The 16903-nt window shown below is 38.8% G+C and overlaps 1 long non-coding RNA gene across 6 annotated transcripts in view; it reads right to left on the bottom strand.

The window, feature by feature from the left end:
• LOC145097805 (uncharacterized) overlaps positions 1-16903 on the bottom strand; it is a 44868-nt gene that overhangs the window by 15901 nt on the left and 12064 nt on the right. For 3 of the 6 annotated variants that reach the window (XR_013704501.1, XR_013704495.1, XR_013704503.1), the window contains one exon: positions 13637-14103. The exons of 2 other annotated variants lie outside the window; for them this stretch is intronic. This is a non-coding gene — a long non-coding RNA (uncharacterized LOC145097805). Of the gene's footprint in view, positions 1-13636; positions 14107-16903 lie in introns of those variants that run through there. One more of the 6 variants, XR_013704497.1, reaches the window with a different exon arrangement.

Here is a 16903-nt window from a genome sequence, read left to right on the forward strand (position 1 = left end):
TTTATGCTTTATTATAGGTCTTAATGATTAAGAACCATATCTCAATTGATCCTCTAAGTGAGTCTTAGTACAATTGTATGTCTAAGAAGAGGAATCAAGAATTAAAGAAATGGTTAAATCAAGAAGTCAATCATACTTCGTTCCAAAACAAGTCTTAGAGTTAAGATTATGACAATGAGTGACAAGTATTAAGAAGGTTTATAACATTCATCAAATGAGGGAAGTTGTGATGTCTTGGATAAGACAAAGACCAACTAGGACCAATTTATGAAGTGTTTTGATAAAAACTACACTAACTCTTGAATATTTGTTTGTCAAGAAATGTTTATTGACACGAGAATCTTATATGTCAAGGAGTCAATGGGAGTCTTAATGGTCTTGAAAGGTTTCAAGAACAAATCAAAATAAACCTTATCGATCATCACTAGCACACGAGTTGAGGTTTACAACCTATCGTGTTGACACTATTTTTGTTTCCGTGCCATTCCAATTGAGTTAATTATGCATGTGAGCCCTATGAGTTCTCATTTGAATGCATAAAAGGTAAGGGCCTTGATCAATGAAAAGTACAATGATAAGAAAAGGTGAGTTGCTTAACTACTTGGAAGACATGGTGGGCAGCTATGCTTCCATAAGGCAATAAATCAAGATTAAGAAAGTTCGGTCCATATGAGTTTGATTTTGTCGTAAACTTTAGTTTTGACAAATTCACATGGATAGGAACACATACACCATTAAAATCTAAGTGTCATAAGATTCCCTCCTTCATGAAAATGACTGTGAGGAAATGCTTTCACTAAGAAAGTTTTTAAGAAGATAGTGATTGTAAAATTGCATTCTCGAATTCGATTATGGTTACGGTATCCCTTTCCATAATTTGAATTGTGAGGTTTGGCAATTAGTCTTAATTGTTTAGACACACATATAAACTATCTAAGGCAAAAGTGTATAAGAAGCCTTGATAAAAGATTATCAAAGCACTAAGTATTAGAAACATGAACTTAAGAAATTCAATAAGTATTGTTTTTCTGAAAGTTAAGATGTTTATGAATACATGTCATAGCTAGTGGGAGCATAAGTGTTATGTTTATGATAATCATCATGATAGTGGGAGCATAAATGTTATGATTGTATGATTATTAAGGCACGTATTGCAAGTTGGCAATATTAATTATATAAAACAAGAGTTATACCTTGCAAAGTAGTAAGGGTTGTAAAGTTGTTTTGCTATAATTAAGGGAGAGAATATTATGCTTCATTTCAAATCTAAAGGCTTAGGTTGTGGAATGTTAATAAATTTAGTCAAAGGTACATAGTGTGTTCTTAAAATTTCGATTATGATTACGGCATTCCTCTTCACAATTCGAATTTTGAGAACATAGCAAATAAAATATTATGGCAGAAGATTGATAAAGTATCAAATCTTTATGTAAGACATTATGCATCGTGTCCCATACGCTTCGGGTATAGGATTGATTGCGAATGCTATAATATTTGACCATTCTAAAATTTTCCAAATGTCTAGTGCATTTAGAGGGAAAAAGGACTAGAATCGTTTTTTGACTAAAATAATTAAACAACTATCAAAGGACAATCCAAAGTTCGACGAGGATTGGTTGCTTGTGAGTAGTTGGTAGTATAGTATTGGAAAATATGAAAATGTTTCCATATTGGATGGACCATATCGACATCATTACGAATAGATAAGATTCTATTAAGAATGAGTTGTCATATGGAAAATATGGAAGCGTGTCGATATTGGGAATTGAATATGGAAAATCTATGTCTAGATTAGAAACTTTTATGCAAAAGGATGTTCAAAGGAATGTACTTTGAGTGAGAGACATCATATCTAAGGAATTGTCTTGTAACAATCTCCGATAGAGGACTTTGTAATATCATTGGCAATAGTCTTTGTGACTTTGGTGCAGTGACATTACGAAAGTATGATTGCATAAAAATGTTAGAATCTAGCATATTCTATAAGTAGCAAGAATTTGATATTCTTTCACTTATGAAAAGGATTTGGAGTTGTGAAATGAGAATGATGGGAAACGTGTTCAATTTGATCTATTTCACAAAGTAAGAACCATAGGTAAACATTGTGTGCATGCTAAGAGCATGGGACAAGTGTAATAATTCAAGTAGGAAGTTGATTACCCGAAACGACAAATAATGAGTAATCGATATGGTGATAAATAAAAGGTGTTTTATTTATACTCAAAGGTTTGAGGCCATATGGGATTAGTATTATTCTTGTGTTTCACATTTGCATGTTTTGACTTCCTGAATAATTTAATTGGTTAAGAACAGTCAAATTATTCGAACGGACCACAGTCGTTCATATGTTGGAAGTAGATATGAAAGAAGACTATCGTGAATTGGTGTGTGGATTGTCTAAAGAGCATTAGACATAAGCAAATGTTTGCTGCAACGTTCATGAGTGCTTATGAATATGAATTTGAGCATTGGATTAAACCCACGCTCACTTGGATCACTCCATGAATTGTATCACGAGTGATTGGTGAGACGATAACATCTTATATTCTTGAAACCGAGATGTGTGAGTTGTATCTTGAAAATCGGTTGCACATTGATAATATGTAAACGCACTAGTAACTTGGTGTTATAAAACATATTATTGTGTGTAATTCGGTGAGTGAGTGCAAGCAAGCATTGTATCAAAGTTTATCCGTTCCTTTTATCCAAAGTAGGATAAATGCGATATCTTTGGGCCCCTCGATGATTTAGTGATCACAAACGTAAATGCTCGGCCGGGCTAGGGCTAATTTGATTTGTTCAATTAGTCAGTCGTCATAAATCGGAAGTCGAGATATAGTACAAAGAGAATGATTTGAAATTATGTCTCATATGATATCTAGAATGGAGGAATATATGATCCCTTATCTAAAGGACACGCGTATCTGATAGGATCAGAGTTGACAGCGGCTTTGGAAAGTTACGATTGCAGATCGGGATCTGAAGTCATGCGCATAATAGTTATTAGACTTATCCAAGTGGGAGACTATTGGATTAGTGTCTAAGTGCATAACTATTTTAGTATGTACTTGACCCGATGGTGCATGGTCCTTTTGGGTTGCCTTCACCAAAGCAATTTGATAGGATGAATTATGGAGAGAAAGGATTAAATATGATTTATTAATATATTATGAGAATAATATATTGAAGGAGATATCATATTGTTTAATTAATATTAGTCAATAATTAATTGGTAATTAGTTTTGTGACTAAAAGAGATTAATTAAACTTAAGGGACTGGAATTGTAATTATAAGATAATTGCAGTTTGGGCCATGGATTGCCTTATATTAAGGAGTGGACGAATTCTATGGGAAAGCCCATGAGGAAATCGTCCAAGGCCTTAAGGAAAGGAATCTATGGGTTGCTTAGGGCTTAAGCATCCAATTTAGGGTTTCCTTGTTAGATAACCCTAATAGCCTCCTATATATAGATCCCTTATGACCCAAAAACGTGGCTAAGCATCCTTCTAGGGTTTCACACGTTTTAGGGCAGCCTCCATCCTCTCTCCTCTTCATCCTCTTGCTCTTTGTGTTTGTGAACCATTAGAGGAGTGACATTTGTGACTCTAAGCTTTCTAAAGTCAATACAAGGAGATTTGGGATTGTTATTGCTACATAACAATCAAGGTAATATCTTAAACCCATTCTTATGCTAATATGATTACTTGTATGCTAGAATTAGGGTTTATAGTCTTGGATAACTTGCATGTACAATAAAGAAACCTAGATCCAAGCATTAGGGTTTGTATGAGCACATAGGATGTTCTTATGACCAAAACCCATCACTTACTACCACCGAAGCTTTTGATAGCCGAAGGTCCACATAAGTCAATGTGCATAAGTTCAAGAACTTCAACAATATTTGTATTGATTCGTGTAGGATGGATCTTTCTACTTTGTTTGCCCATCTCACACGCTGCACACAGATGTTCCTTATCAAACTTGAGAAGAGGAAGGCCTCAAACGTGATCACCAAGCACCAACTTATTAATGTCTTTGAAGTTTAGGTGTGATAGATGTCGATGCCATAACCAGCTTTCATCAGTATTCGCCTTTGACAACAGGCATATTGTTGGTTTTCCACGAATTGGATTGAGATTTAAAGGATACATCTCTCCCTTGCGTTCAGACTTTAACATAACCATTTTGGATTGCTTCTCAATAATTTCTGATCCCTCATCATCAAATGAAACCTTCAAACCTATTCCCACAACTAATTGTGATACACTGATGAGGTTATGTTGCAACCATTCTACATAAGCTACTTTTCGAATCGAGAAGTCTCCGTTGGTTATCATTCTATATCCTTTGATTGTTCCATAAGAGTTATTACCATACTTCACACATCTGCCATCTTTTAGGGACCAAAATTCCCTTAGCTCTTCCATCCTTCCTGTCATGTGATGCGAGCAGCCACTGTCTATATACCATTCGTCATAGAACTGCACATCACTAATAACCTGCAAATTCAAGCAGATTTAGGAACCCAAAGTTTCTTGGGTCCTGGTGAGTCTTTTAAAGAAAAAGGAATTGCAGTAGAAATATCAACCAAATAGGTTCTTTTAATTAGAGTAGATTGATATTTTCTTTTGATGGTATACACCTTGATTTTGGTTTTGTCTTGTTTAAATTTTGGTGTATTTGATGGTGTATTGTTAGACGGTTTTGGAACTTTCTTTTGAATCCTAGGGTTAGCTGACTTTTTCTTATTATTGAACTCAGAGTCTGAGTCAAGCTTTCCCTTTCCTTTGATGTCCTTCACTGGTGTTGGTTTTCTTTGGGAGTAGGAAGGATCGAAACTTTTCTTGGGACCAAAACTAGACGTTCGGTTCTTAGTGCTAGTTTTGTAGCCGAAAGTAGATGTTCGATTTTGAGCTTTGGAATAGTAGGAGATTGGACTAAAATATTCTTTTTCTTTTAGCTTTTCCTTTCCTTTGATGATTGATTCTTTCTTAGGAGGTACGTAGTTGGGATTTTGAGATTGCCAATAACGTTTTCGCTCATTTAGATTTTTCATGTATCATTGATTTTTGTGGCGTCTCTGTTCAGCTAACTCCTTCCGAGACTTGTGGATATTGAAACTAGCCTTTGGCTTTTCTTTTTGAGTTTCAGTTGTCTTAGTAGGAACATACGGTGTTCTCTTTGATTCTTCAGGGATCTCTTTTGTTCCACTTGTGCTTGGTTTGTCGAACCTCGAGGGTTTGTTGATAGGTTCAGCAACATATCTTCTTTTTACCCTCCATGAGGTTTGCTCAGATAAGCCTATGGTTTCTTTTAAGTTATCAATAGGAGCTGACCAGAAGTAGTCTTTGCACCCTTCAGCATTGTCTTTGTCGACCAAGATTATTAATTCTGCTGTTTGTTTTGCAGTGACTCCTGTAACAGCATAGACCTGATTCGGCACAGTTTGAACCTTTTGATAAACCATTGCTATCTCTTTGAGTTTCTATGGCTTGTCCTTTGACAGGCGAGCGTATTCAACCGAATTTTTAGAAATGAGGGGTTTCTTATTCTTGGTTTCGCTCTTCATAAATTCAGAGCAATCAATCACGTCTTCAACTGAGATTTCGCTCATCTCACTTTCCTCATCAAATTCAGATGAATTTTCTATGCTCATTTTATGTTCTGAAATTAATTTGGCATTCAACGAATCAAATGATTGAATGGTATCATACTTAATTTTTAACCTATCATTTTCACCTAAAAGATTTTTGAGCATACATTTATGTTCCTTAAAGTCAATGAAGGTCTCTATCTTGTCCAGTCCGATTTTGTAAGCAATGGATGTCTCTTCTGAGGACACTATTGATTCACATTCAGCAATGACCTCAACCTCCTTAAATTCAAGGAAAGGTAAGATCATCTTATGAATCTTTTTCCTTATTTCACAATTTAAGTGCAATTGAGCAATATTAGTATATAAGCTCTTAGCAATTAAACAAAAAACATTCCTTTGTTTTAAAAACTTTAAATTGTCTCGTTGTAAATAAATAGTTTCATCCCTAGCCCTATTTAACTCTGCCTCTTTTAGCTCAATCCACATCCTTCTCTCCTCACTCTTTGAAGACACCCTGCTGAGTTGGTCCGTTAGGTTAGAGTTCTCTAAGCGAGTTTGCATAAGACTCCCACTTAAATTAGAAACTTTAAATTTTAATTCATTTAATTTTTCTACATAATTTGTTATTGGAACTTTAAGTGACTCAAGGATGGATTGTACCTTTTTGATCAGCCGATCACAGTCGTTGATCTTCTCGCTCACGGGCTTGGCTGCAAAGCACTTGTCCTTAGTTAGGTTTGGCTCCTTACATTCACTTTCAGTTGATCTACCAGTTGTAACCACCAAACATCTTCCAGCCAAACTTGCATCCTTCGCCACATAAGCTCATCCTCATTTGCATGTGTGGGCTTTCTCACCTCTTCATCCTCAGAATCGGTTGACCAAACTTCAACGCCACTAAATTCATCCTCATTTGCATTTTCCTGCACAATCAAGGCATTCATTGAACTGTTAGTTGCCTTCTTTTTCTTGATCTCTTTCAACTTTCGCATGTAGTACGTCTCATCATCTTCAGCATCTCTTTTCTCAGCCATTTTCCTCATAATGCAATCTTTGGTAAAGTGGTTCTTGCCATGACAGTAATTGCAGTCGAATCCAGATTCTCCTGCAAGCTTGCTCTCCTTTTTGTCGTCTTCCTTTTGAGAAGTATTTTTCGCTTCATCTTTTACTTTCTCAGAACTGTAACTTCCCTGCCAGTTTCGGTTCTTATTGACAGGAAATTTCCTTCGTGCAAACTTCTTTGGATTGGTAACCATCATAGCATATTCTTCGCTTGTAAGGTCACATTCAAACATATCTGACTCCTCCTCTTCTTCTGCAACACCTTTTCCTTTCGAAACAAGGGCCAATGATCCTACACCCGAAACTACCTTCGCCTCCTTGGTTACCACACTCTCATGGGACTTAAGTATTCCCACAAGTTTCGCTAGTGAGTAAGATTTAAACTGTTCATGTGCTTTCACTGTTGAAACCACAACCATCCATTCTGGTCTCAAACCATTCATGAAGCTTACTTTTTGCTCGATCAACTTCCTTTCTATACCATGCTTGATCATCTTGCTTAGGAGATGATTGAAGCGATCAAATGTTTGTATCAGTTTCTCTTCTGGTTTATGTTTGAAAACTCCAAATTCTGAGATCGGCAAGGTTCACTACTAGAAAACAGCCCTTTAATGACGTGCAAACAATGAGACACAGTGATAGAGGACACGCATTTGTGCGTACCCTAAAAACTAATGTCAGTTTTCCAAAATTTTAGGATAGAGGACACGCATTTTTGCGTGCCCTAAAATTAGTGTCAGAAAAGAAAAAAAAAAGAAATGCGGAGGGCACCTTTCATAAAATGTGCGTCATGTAAATGTGTCGCTTTATAATTTTTATAATTTTTAAGTGAAATGAAATCGACGAATATTACCCCCGCCTATTGGATCCCAAAGATTAACCCCCCCCCCCCTCCTCTTCGACTTAGCAAGAAAAATCCCTAGGGCCTTCATCTTCGTCTTCATCTTCAGTAGTGGGAATACCTAGGTCTAATCTTCAGGGTTCAACAACATATTTGTAAATAGCAAACGTATACGAGTCTGGATCTCAGCATGATTATGGCGCTTTGGAGTCGGTGACGTGTACATCATTCGTGAGAAAAGTTCATACAAAACTCAAGAATTTTTATGGTTTCGATGATTGAGTGAGGTTTAATCGTTTTGGACTCTTTACTAATTGAGTTGAAATTGAACTCTAGAACCTTCCTCTACACCACCGCCTCACTACTCCATCCTTAAACGGGTTATGAAACTCGGCAAACATATCATCAAAATCAACACTGATGCCCTAATCTACTCACCGAGGTAGCTTCTATCAATGAACATTCTCCGTTTCAGGGCTTCTTCTTCTACGTAATACGGTTGTTCGTGACCAGGCAAGAGATTACCTTCACTCTACCCACTTTAATCGCAAGAAATTCCCATTTGCAGAACCTATTTGTAATAATCTGCAGGTTAATTTGGATCATATTTGATGTTTACCAGACGACGACACTGATTGCACCACCAATACACCTATGGTATGAATTTCGTTTTTCTTTTGGTAATTTTTAACATAATTCAATGTTTTCATACAATTTTGATTTTCCGAAATTCATTTTATCAATTCATGAGGAGATTTGTAGGGAATGGAATGTCCCTGTTAAAAACATTTTTTGTGATCATGGAAGTCAATTTTGATTTTCTTTTGGATTGGAGTACCATTCGTCAGGTTCGCAGGCATGGGAGAATAAAGTATCAGATTTTTTTGTTCTCTGTTTTCGATTTGGAGAATAAAAAAGTGATGACGTTTTGGAGTTCGATTGATAAGGATTTAATAAAAGATAATAAAGGCGTTTGTATTAAGATCGATCTTTGGATTATGGGGATTGCGGTTATCAAAGGTCGAATTTTAAAGTTTTGGCCCAAAGGGTATTTTTGTCATTTTCGGGAAATAAAATATTTGGATGAGATAATTGATTTTGGATGGATTATTTGGTTATTTTTAACTAATGGAATTGGAGATATGAGAGGGTTTCTGAAGGTTTTTAGATGTGATTGGGTGTTGAAGGTTAGAAACTATTGGGATCGGTTTTGCTGGGTTCCTGTATCTCCTGCCGGTAAGAGTCTTGATCTTGCTTTCTTCTTCTTCTTTTCTTCTAGGTGTTATGATAATCAATAATTTTTGGATGTATTGAGATGCATGGAATGGGGCAACTTGATCAATTTTTGGATTTGGAGGATTGGCCCTATGAGTGGCAGCTGAAGATCACTGTTGAGATTGGGTGGTTTGGGATTTTTAGTGTTGATTCTGAAGATATATGTAGGCTGGCTGAGGAAGATGCTTCTAAAGTCACACTTTTTGCTATAATGCAGAAGCTAAAAGTCGAAGCATTACATCATGTTCTTGAGGTTTGTGCATACACTGATTCTTGCTTTTGAGTACATAATTTCCCTTTACATTGTGGGGGCATTATATATATGTTCAGGATAAAAGTTTATGCAAGGCTATTCTTGTGGAATATGCTGTGAAGATGGATATACAAAGACCCACTTATCAGACAACTCTAGTGTGCTCATCAGATCCAGTTTTTCATTCTTTTGTGGTTTTTTTTATGATGCTTCTTTTACTGGAGATAACTGTCTCACCAAGAAGAAAGCTGAACAATCTGCAGCATGTGCTGTGATTTTGAAATATTTAGGTACCTAGTACTTACCTTTTTATATGTTACATTTTTTAGTCAAAACTCGCATACATGATAAGCTTGGGTTCCTCATCAGATTGATTATGGAATGGTAGCAAGGATTGGGATTTCTTTTGAGTATTGAGCAACAAGGGGTAAGCAAGATCGACGTGGGGGAGAATCCTCCGAGTGTGCAAGGTAGGAGCATGCAGACCCAGAATGAGTGCGCGACCTCTGAGAAGGAAAAGAAGTGGTTCAGCGTTTGATGGATTGAGGATTTTAGGGTTGGGAGTTTGAGAAACTCCCCACCAGCTAGTGCGTGTGATGGCAATGGTTAGTATAGGGTTGGGAATTCAGGTTGTGAATCGCCCGTAGGACTCGAGGGAGTCGAAATGAGGATCTTGAGAGCTAATGGCACATGGGTGCCTTCGTATTTTGCAATTAGTGGTGGAAGTGTTGTAAGACTACGGGGCAGCCGTAGCATTCACTAGCAGTCAGCAATGGATGGTGATGTAAGACTACGGGTAAGCCATAGCATTCCTTAGTAGCTTCGTTAGTGGAGTTGGGGCGAGTCCCTTACCTCCTAATGATCAGATAGGGATCAGGAATGGGTAGTGGGTGAGGATGATAGGGAGTCTGCCTGTATAGCCCTAGAGAAGTGAGACCTTAGGAGAGGCCGCTCCAGGATATAGTTTGGTGAGACCCGTGGGCGAGGCCCGTATGAGATTAGCAGTGTAGGCGAGACCTGAGAGCAAGGTTGCTCAGTAGTGTGGTTGGGTGAGACCCGTGGGCGAGGCCCGAGCGAGAGTGTTCAGACTACTGGGACTAGAAGGATAGGGGTGGGTGGGACCCGTGGGCGAGACCCTTGAGTTTTAGCAGCGCAGGTGGGACCTGGTAGGGACCTTAGTGTCAAGTTAGGGGATCGGGGATCCCAGGTTTGTAGTGCCTGAATGGAAGAATAGACTGAGTAGTTGTAGGTGGTCGAAGTTCTTCGAAAGTCGCTGGGAGCGACTAGTGGAGGTGTTAGGTCTAGCCACCGGTGGGAGCCAGTAATCCAGATATTGATAGGTTGGTAGGGACCAGAGTGGTCTCAGATCATATGGAAGGCAGATGTGGAATGGCAGAAATTTCCAGTCAGTAGTAGTGCGGGTAAGAGGTTTATGGGGGAATTCCGTTAGTTGAGTCGAGGGGTGCTCGACACCAAGTTATGACAGAGAAGAGTGTCAGTGGTTACTGGCGGTGATGACCCGTACTGGATTTAGCGGGAATAATGGATTGGTGAAGATAGGATCTTCAAAGTGACAGAGGAGATAGTTGTTTTTGGAGCATCGCCTTGGGGAGGCAAGGGGAATCGCATGAGGAAAGAAGGGGTGAACCCCTATAGGTTCAGTGCAGTACTCGGTGAGTACCAGAAGGATTGTCGGTGAGTAAGTTGTGTTTCCAAGTTGTTCAGGGTCAGGTTTGACCCGAGGTTTTTATCCGCGAGGTTTATGTTAGTCAGAATGACCAGGTGGAATACCAGCGAAGGTAGGCAACTAGGGTTGGGATAATTAGTGGGTTATGAAAGCAGATCGCAGGCGGTGGGCCATAACAAATTTCGAGGACGAAGTTTAGTTTAAGTGGGGGAGAGTTGTAACACCCAAAGTTTTGAAGGCCAAGAAAGGAAAGAAAACCCTAACTTTAAGGGGGACTCAGCGAGTCCAAGGAGGAACTCGGCGAGTCCAAGAGGGATCCGGGTCGAGGAGTAAGTGACCGACTCGGCGAGTCGGCCAAGGAGACTCGGCGAGTCAGGTCTGTTCAAGGGAAACCCTAAATTCGGGACTTGGGGCCTATTTAAGCGCCTCATTCTCTCCCCTAGGGTTCCTTTACAGCCCCTCTAACCCAGAACACCAAACCCTAGCCGCCGTATCTGTTTTTGAGCTAATTATTGTCTTGAGGAGTGCATTTAAGCTTGGAGAAGGAAGAAGGATCTTGAAGGTGCAAGGAGGGGGCTAGAGATCTAAGGTTGGGAAGATATTTCTGAACATCTGAAGGTATTAAGTCGTTTCCCTTCCTTTAGATCTTTTTTGGTTGTGAGTTTTGGGGCTTTTAGCCATGAGTAGTGATCCATTTGAGTTAGAAGTCGGATCTGGAGTTGCTACTTCAGATCTAAGTGTATTTTGGTCTTGGAAAGCATAAAGTTTCAGCCCTTGAGTTGATTATGGAGTCTCTTGGCCTTAAACCCTAGTTTATGGTGTATTTTGCCTAGATCTCCTTCTCTACACGTAAAGTTTGCAACTTTACATGAGGAATAGGATTGGGAAGGGTAGATCTACAGTTTAGAGTCCATGCATGACTCAAAAGTCCTTTGCATGTATGGAGATCTGAATGGACTCGGCGAGTCTTTTGAGTGGACTCGGAGAGTAGCATGAAGATTTGGAGGAACTCGACGAGTGGGATGAACAGCTCGTCGAGTCAGATGAAGATGGGCAGGAACTCGGCGAGTTGGAAGAACAACTCGGCGAGTCTGTTGAAGGTTGTCTTGGACACGGCGAGTCTGTTCTTGGACTCGACGAGTCAGGTCGCGAATCCCCAAACCCTTCGAGTTTAGACTCGAATCAGTGAGTCGATTGGAGACTCGGTGAGTTGGACAAGTCAGGACTCGGAAATCGGTAGGCTCGGCGAGTCATGGACTGACTCGGCGAGTCGAGTCGCAAAGAGAAGGACTTTGAACATATATGAACTCGACGAGTCACTGGGGTGACTCAGCGAGTAGGGTTGACCTGGAAGGTTGACTTTGACCAGGACTTTGACTTTGACCAGAGTTGACTTGGTAGTCTTTCGGGGGTCAGCTAGACTCAATTTTGCATTGATATTGGTAGCTCGGGGAGCGAGTGGAGCAGGAGTTTAGAGAGTTGTCGTGAAGCAGCTAGTGGGTTCATCAGCCAGTTCAGCCGGTGCAGGTGAGTTTCCCTTTGTATGAATGGGTCTACGGCCACAATGTCGGCCCATGTAATTGTGAGTAGAAGACCTGGGGGTTAGCCCTAGGCACTGTATGCTAGTATGATATTCGGGATGAGGTAGAATGATAGAGGGCAGGTTCCCAAGGAATGGTTTATGTGATAGTTTATACTTGTTGTCTGTGTGATACTCGTATGTGCCTGGTAGGGAGGTGAGTGTGGGTGAGGTCTCGTATCTCACCAATAGCAGGGTGTGGATGGTGTTCCACATCTTAGTAGCAGCAGATCAGGGGCGAGGCCCAAGCTAGGGATGAAGTGAGGGTGGGTTGGGCCCATACCTCACTATCAGCAGGAGTATGGACGGGGTTCCATGACTCATCAGTAGCAGGACAAGGGCGGGGCCCAGAGATAGGCGAGGCCTTAGGGCAAGATCCGTTAGGATGTGTTTAGCATATGTGATGTGATGTGATATGTTTATGTGCTATTATGTGTTAGTGGGCGGGGCCCTGTGACAGGCGAGGCCTAAGTGAAACAGATCTGTAACCGAGCGGGGCTCGAAGCCAGGCGGGGCCTGGAGCGGCGGGGCCGTTGTAGCGGGGGAGGCCCAAGATAGCGGGCGTGGCCCAGTATGTGTAGTATGTGTAGTATGTGGTTATGCATGGTATGTGGTAGGATGGGGAACTCACTAAGCTTCGTGCTTACGATTTTCAGTTTTGGTTTCAGGTACTTTCGGTAGCGGAGGGAAGAGCTTGGGGTGATCGCATGGCACACACCAAAGATTAGACAGCCTGGGAATGTTTACTCTGATAACGAACATGTATTTTGGAAACTAATGCTCTGTTTATGTTTTGAATTGATGAATTTGCTTAAAGTAATGTTTTATTAAAAGAAATTTTTAGCCTTGAATTTTGGGACGTTATAGTCTAATTCAGCTTAAATGAAATTTTGTTGCTTTTATATGATTTATTTATAAAAAAGTAATCTTGTTTTCCAGCGTGAGAAGAAGAAGAAAACAAAAACTGAAAAATACTGGGATTGGGAATTGGCCAATGAGACAAAACCAATATGGGTAAGTTAAAAGAGTGATTTTTTATTAAACATTGTGAGCCACTTGTTTGCTTAACAATTTGTTAATTATATAATTGAAATGTAGATGAGGAATCCAAAATAAATTGAAAAAGATCAATACAGTGAGTTTTACAAGAAGACATTCAATGAGTTTCTTGATCCTCTTGCATACACTCATTTCACCACAGAGGTACTTGTTCTACCTTTTTCTTACATTTTCTAGATTGATTTATTAAATTTAAATATATATTTGTTTTTGTAGGGTGAAGTAGAGTTTAGAAGTGTGATTTACATTCCTGGAATGGCTCCAATGAACAATGAAGATGTAGTAAATTCCAAAACAAAAAATATTCATCTTTTATGTGAAACGTGTATTCAAGATGGTCGTGTAGTTGATTTGCACATTCCTCGAGATAAAGAAACTGATAAACCAAAAGGCTTTGCATTTGCAGAATATGAAACAGAGGAGATTGTTGATTATGCTGTCAGGATTTTCACTGGGCTTGTCACCCTTTACAATAAAGCCTTGAGATTTGGGGTAACATATCTTACTTTCCTCTTTAAACTCAATGAGTGAATTTCATACATTTTTTTCTTCATATTCATATGAAGATGTTGCTATGAGCCCTTTGTCACGATATGCACAAGGTAAAGCATCTTTATCACTTGGTTTCTTCTACAACTTGAATTGTTAATCAATTTCTTTGGTGGAAAGAACTCGTCTCGATATGCACAAGGTAAAGCATAACACCTGTTGTTGTTCATTTTGACTACATTCCTTCTCGCGTTGACTTACCTGCTTTAGGCCATGGGAAATATGTTGAACTTGTTAATCTATTTCAATGGAAGGTAACTTTCTTCATTTATTTTGTTTGTTGCCAATTTGTATGCATATTCTTTCAATAAATGGGGTGAACTTCAACTTTATTCTTATCCGACATAAATTAATAGTCATTTTAATACATTATTTTCAGGGGGTAGAGTTGCAACTAAAAAATGTTCAAGCTGTTGGTGTTTATGGGTGAAGCAGTGAATTTGTTATTATTTCAATTGTGAGACCATGCACGTGCTAATCAAGAGGTACCTGATCTTTGCCATTCAAAAGTTGTTTGTTGAAATTTATACTGGGGTGCAAGTGACTTTATCTTGAAATTTACACTCAAAACTATTTTTTTTCCTTATTGTTCTTGTAAGTTTAGCCTTATTCTTCTCTTCAATTAAGTGTTGTCTAGAGAGTGTTGTATGAACAACAATAAATCAACATTTTTTTCCTTCTTTTTCTTGTATGAACAATAATACATAGTCATAGTTTGACTTAATTAGTTGCTTATTTTGTTTATTAGTTGCTTGTTTTCTAGCTTATTATAGTCACTGATTGGTTTCTTGTTATGCTTAAATCTTAACAGCTACCATGGCAACCTTCAACAGTAGTTTTGGACTGGCACCTTCTTGCAGAAGATATTGTGTACGTGTTCTTGTGCTGCTATTGTGGATCCTTGCTTACTGGTCCAACTGTATGTATCTCACGTGAACCTTCTGTTAGAACTATTAATCTTAGGGATTTCAAGTTTTTCATATTTCTTGTATCTAATTAGTTTGTAAATTTCCGTTACAACTTTTATTGATTTGTTTTATCTTTTCGTGGAACGATTATTTGTATGACATTAAATTTTACGCAAAGGATTGTATTTTTGTATATGATATTTTATTTATTATGAGAAATTAAATGCAAATTTAATTTGAAATTTAGTAAATCTATAAATAATATTTTTTTTAAACATATAAAATTACGATACGCAAAAATGTGTGTCATCATCATTTATGACATGGCCTTTCTTGACAGGGGCTTTAATAATACGCAATGCGAGTCGTAAATGCGCGTCGTTAGGTTACGACACGCAAATGCGTGTCGTCTTCCTTTATGACAGGGCCTTTCTTGATACACATTGCGTGACGTAAATGCACGTCGTAAATCGTGTGTCGTAACTGCGCGTCGTAAATGTGCGTCGTCTATAGATGACGCACACAAGCGCGTCGTCTCTCGTTATGACAGGGCCTTTCTTGACACGCATTTGCGCGTCGTCTGAGCATTTTACGACATGCATTGCGAGTCGTAAAAGGCTATTTTTCTAGTAGTGGTTTGAATAGAGTGTTTTAGATCTTCATAAGTTGAGTAGAGTTCCTTCAACCTATCCTAGATTTCTTTAGCCGTCGTGCATGAACCAACTAACGGAAAAGTGTCAGATTGCAAAGCGAATCTGATCATTCTCATGGCCTTCACATTACATAACAACTTTTCCTTCTCATCCTGCAGCATCTTATCTATGTCCGTCACAAGCTTGTTATATTCTTTTTGACTCTTCACCGTCGTGTTCATTCCAGAGTGAACAAATGGCCCAAGCGTGATAGCTTCCTAGATGAGATAGCCATTGTCTTTAGATCCAACAACGTAATCTTCAAAGTGATGCGCCCATACTTCATAGTCTTGTGTGTAAAGAATGGGAACCCTTGTAGTGGATCCAATGTTGTTAAAGATGTTGATGGGATTAGTTTGAGAATCTTCGTGAGACATGGTGAGCCTTTCCTTAGAACTGCTAGAATCAGACCTGTAAACTTGTGATTAGGGTTTTATCAAACACCATAGTTGCCATCGACAGGAAGAAGACGGCTTCTTTATATTCGATAAAAACGGAATCCCTAGAGAATTCTTAATACATATGGAATGTGTATTGATCACACAATCTCCTGGTTTGATACCATTTGTTAGAACAAAGTTCTAGTAGGATCGATAGATTCTAAGCAGATAAACAATTAGAGACGTAATTAAGAACACAGGAATGGCTTTAAAGATGTCGTATGATTAAACTTTAACACCTTAGAAGAGCTCGATTAAGAACTTCGACTATAGATATGTTTAAGGTTACAAAAGCAATAATCACTATAATCACGTTAGTTTCTATGCATACATGCATGCACTATTTATAGCTAAACCCTATAATAATCACGGATGAACAGGCCCAATATGGATATACAAAATAAGCCCATGACGCAACATACAATACCCAACAAAGGGATTAGATCTCAAAACCATCATTATCAACCTTCAATAAGGTCTAAACTTTACTTCCTCAAAGCCCAAAAACTTTACATTATCGAATTTCGATTCACAACCCTGAATTTAGAAATGACCCGAAATAGGGTGTTATACCATCAATACAATTACACACACATCCCCCATAGGGACGAGAATCTAGTCAATCGGGTAGGACACCCCAAATATATCCAAGGTACAACCACAAAAGATTCTAGAAGCAGAAACCTTGTGTTTGTTGGTGATGAAAACTCTCAACAGACACTGCAATTCCTCAAGGTCCATATCAAAATCCCTACTAAAAGACTAAGACAAAAAAAGACCGACCCGCACCCGATTCAAAAAACACTAGAGCATGAAATGAAATTACTAAGAAGGTACCTAACTAAAACATAAATATAAACACATGAAAATTCACTTAACATAATATAAATGAATACATACTAGTAACGACCTCAGGTGCCACCCTGGCCACCTCTACAGTCAACTGAAATGCACGGCCTCT

Source organism: Lactuca serriola, chromosome 4 (genome assembly GCF_051521515.1).
Source record: "Lactuca serriola cultivar US96UC23 chromosome 4, Lser_US96UC23_V15, whole genome shotgun sequence".
In the NCBI taxonomy this organism is placed as follows: domain Eukaryota; kingdom Viridiplantae; phylum Streptophyta; class Magnoliopsida; order Asterales; family Asteraceae; genus Lactuca; species Lactuca serriola.